Raw genomic sequence first — 4,005 nt, forward strand, 5'->3', positions numbered from 1 at the left:
CAGGATAAACTTTTATTTTCATTATCTTTGGGAGACCTGAGTTCATCAAAGCCATCAATAATGAACAGGACTTTATCTGGGCAAGACAAAATTTTCTTTATCTCTGGTTTTGGAGATTTCCAGTTTTGTAAAATTAATTCAGCAAGGTTCAGTGCTTGTTTGAAGGCTAGGATGGGTGGCTCTGGGAAGATCTTTTTAAGAGTAGGGTCTCTTTCTAGTATGGGTTGCAATTGTTTGAGGACTTTCTGTACAGGTTCAAGGGACGGGTGATATGTCATAACCAGCAGTGTGCGATTTGTGGGGGGTTTTCTTCTGTACTGCAGCGGTTCTTCATGTGGTATCCGGGTGGCTCTTTCCAATGTGCGATCTGTCTCTGGAGGAGTGTCGTTGTTGGGTGAAAGCCTTTTTAAGACTGGTGAGGTGGCAATCCCGGGTGTTCTCTTCAGTGCAAATTTGGTGGTATCTGAGGACTTGGCTGTATATCACAGCTTTTTTGGTGTGTTTAGGGTGATTGCTGGTTTTGTGCAGATATGTATGTTGGTCTGTGGGTTTTGTGTATAACGTGGTCTGTATTTCATCATTCTGGATACTGATCATCATGTCTAAAAAGGAGGTGTTGGTGCTGGAGTATTCTAGAGAAAGTTGGATGGAGGGATGGTGATTGTTGAATTTGATGGAACTGAATCGGAGATTGCAGGTTTTCAGTCCAAATGATGATGATGTCATAGATATATCTTAAGTATAACAAGGGTTTGATGGTGCAGTTCTTGAGGAAGTCATCTTCCAGGTGGCTCATAAAAAGGTTGGCATACTGTGGGGCCATCTTGGTGCCCATAGCTGTTTCCCATCATCTGGAGGAAGTGTTGATTATTAAAAGTGAAATTGTTGTGCGTGAGGATGAAGTGTATAAGGTCAGTAATATATTTGGGTCTGTATTCGGAGTTGTAATCTTGTTCCTGTAGATATGTAAGGCAGGCTTGGATGCTGTCCTGGTGTGGGATGTTGGTATATAGGCTGATAACATCCGTGGTGGCTAGGCGGGTGTTGCTGGCAAGGTGGTTTATGTTTTTAAGTTTCCATAAAAAGTCTGTAGTGTCTTGTACAAAACTGGCTCTGTGGGTGACTAGTGGTTTTAGGATTGATTCAACAAAACCTGATATTTCCTGAGGGTCCCATGGTTGGATATGCTAGGTCTGCCAGGGTTCCCTTGTTTGTGGATTTTAGGGAGCATGCAAAGAGTCCCTGGGTTAGGTAGTGGGGGGATCCTGGTCTGCAGTTTTTTTTGTAGTCTTGCTGGAAATGATTTGAGTTTCACCAAGAAACTCAACAATACCATCAAATCATTGAGTTTTAGACACTAAGAGTTTAACTTTGGGGTCTCTGACTTCTCAGTGCACTATTCTGACCACTGTACCACAAGACAACCATTATCCTGTCCATCTGCTTGCACTCCTTTTTAAACTTGCTCTTTGGACAGTCACGAGTGGGGGGGAAAAAAGGTAGCTCAATGAGGTGGCAGCAGCGCTAGTAAGAAGGGAGCCCTTGATTCCCCTACCCTGCCCTCCATCTTACATTTCCAGTGACTATTAAAGGGCAGTGGCTTAGCTTCAGAAGGAGCACTGGAGCAGGGGCTGGTTATTGCCTGGCTTGTGATGTGGTGGTTAGAGTGCTATTCGGGGAAAGTTCAAACGCCTTCTAGGGGAGGAGTGGGGAGCTAGATGTCAGGTCCTTTGGTTTGCAGGACAAGTGCCCTAGCTACTCAGAGTCCATCTCCGCATTCCCTTTCATTTTTTTCAGCAGTGGCTATAAACAGATGTTATCTTTGGAGTGGGATCAGTTGTGTTGGGATGTCCTGGCACAGCCAGCAGGGCCAGAGCCCTGAGGCTTCAGGGGCCCGATCCTGTGGAGCAGTTGGCCCTAGGTTCCAACACCAGGGCGCATCTGTGAAGGCAAAACTTTATGGCAGCACAAGGGCAACATCTATTTACAGCCCAAGTCCTGTTAGTCATGAGTTTTGATTGACTATGCTTCTGGGCACTGCAGAAACCCCTGCACATCTACAAAGGAAGTACGCATCCAGGAACAGAATTCCTATCTGGGTGTAAGTGGCATTTTTGGTACTTGGAGAATCAGGAAGGGAACAGCACGTCACCAAATCTGAAATCTGAGTCACCAAAACTGAATCTGAGTGTGACTTTCTCAGGTTTGGGGAAAAGTTCACTAGGCAAAGGATCATTTTCACAGGTCTGAGTTTGATAAAGCACGAAGAAGTCTCCTTGGCTATGAATTTGGGCTTTCTAGTCCTGCAGTTTCTATCTGGCAGGTCGTTATAAATTTTCACACCATATGTGAAAGAGGAAAAGCTACGAGTGACCTGAGGTAGAACATGGCAAGTTTCCTCATCTGAAAAAGTACACTGCTCACAGAAATATGCATTGGCTCTGGTGTTCTAGCCAAACTTGGACTCTGCCTAAACCTACCATTGTTCCAGCTCTCTGCTTTCAGGTGGAGAGCCTGTTTTCATTTCACAGACTGGTCCAGTGTTGCTATAAGACACTGAAAATGTATCTCTTGGCCGCCTAAACAGGGGTTCTAAATAGCCATGTTCAAATGTGCCCCCAGGGTGCACCCCGTGCCAGTCTCAAGTCTTCCTCACGCTCAGCACTGCTCTGATGATAGTTACATGACTTTTTTTTCAGGATGTGGTACACAGAGCAGGAGCAAGCAAGTGCATGTGGCACTCCTTGCATCCACTGGTATAGTGTAGATAGGCCCTTGGCATAATAAATTAATTGTATACAATGCACTACAGTGTGATGAATGCTGAGATGGACAAAATTAATATAACAAAGTGAGGGTGCACTGCAGGCCAAGTGGAACCACAGGTGGGCAAAATACAGCCCATGAGCCAGATCCAGCCCACCAAGCAATTTCATCCAGCCCATAGGTGCCCACCAACTAATTGTACCCTGCCTAGCCCTTCCGCCCATGAAGGTGGGAGCAAGGCACTCCCATATACCTGCCCCCGCCCCCAACATATCTTATTGTACCTTGCTCCCACCCTTGTACACGGAAGGGCCCGGCCCAGCCAGCGTGCAGCTTCCAGGCAGGACTGCTGCTGCCACTGCTGTAGCCACCAGAGGACCTGCTCAACTTCCCCAGTGTCCTGCTTATTCCAGGCACCAGGTAGGGAAGCAACAGCAGCGGAGGCAGGTGGGAGGGGAGATGCTGCTGGGCAACAGCACAGAGCATGGGGCTGGTGCTGGCAGCAGTGCAGAGACCGCACCCAATGGGGTGGCAGGAGCATGGAGCTCCGGTGGGCAGGGTGTGGGTGCAAAGGAGGGTAGGAGAGTATGGGGACCCCCATACACTCCCCCCCATGGCAGCAGCTGGCAGGAACTCTCAGGGTGCTTATGCCTTATGCAGGGGCTGTCACTGGCAGTGTGCAGCTCCAGCCAGCACTGAATATGGGGGTGAGGAGCACAGCCAGCCCAACCCGCCTCTATCACATGGGGGTCCCCAAGGTGCACGTGCAACTCCTGCACTCATGTGCCACCAGGGGAAGCCCTGCACAATGGAGCCAGCTGCCTTCCCCGCCCCCTGCCATGCAGGTCCCAGGACTCTGCAGGGAAGTGGGGGCTGTGGCTCCCCTCCACTTCCGGCAGAGTCCCTGGACCTGCACAGCAGGGAGAGGTGAAGGCAACCAGCTCCATCTTTTGGGGTTTCCCACAGTGGTATGCAAGTGTGGGAGCTGCACATGCACAGCCGGGAGCCCTGCGCAATAGAGATGGGTCAACCTGGCTGCACTCCTCACCTCCATGTGAAGTGCTGGCTGTGCCACGCGCAACTGGTGGTAGGACCTGCACTGGGCACAAGTGCCCCAAGGGCTCCCGCCTGCTGCTGCACAGCCATGGGGTTCTGCACCTTGGGGGGGAATGTGTGGGGGTGTCCCCATACCCCCTCACCCTTGCTCACACACTGCCCCCACTACTGCCCCACATATAC

Source organism: Gavialis gangeticus, unplaced genomic scaffold (genome assembly GCF_001723915.1).
Source record: "Gavialis gangeticus isolate Ggan-Ray unplaced genomic scaffold, GavGan_comp1, whole genome shotgun sequence".
In the NCBI taxonomy this organism is placed as follows: domain Eukaryota; kingdom Metazoa; phylum Chordata; order Crocodylia; family Gavialidae; genus Gavialis; species Gavialis gangeticus.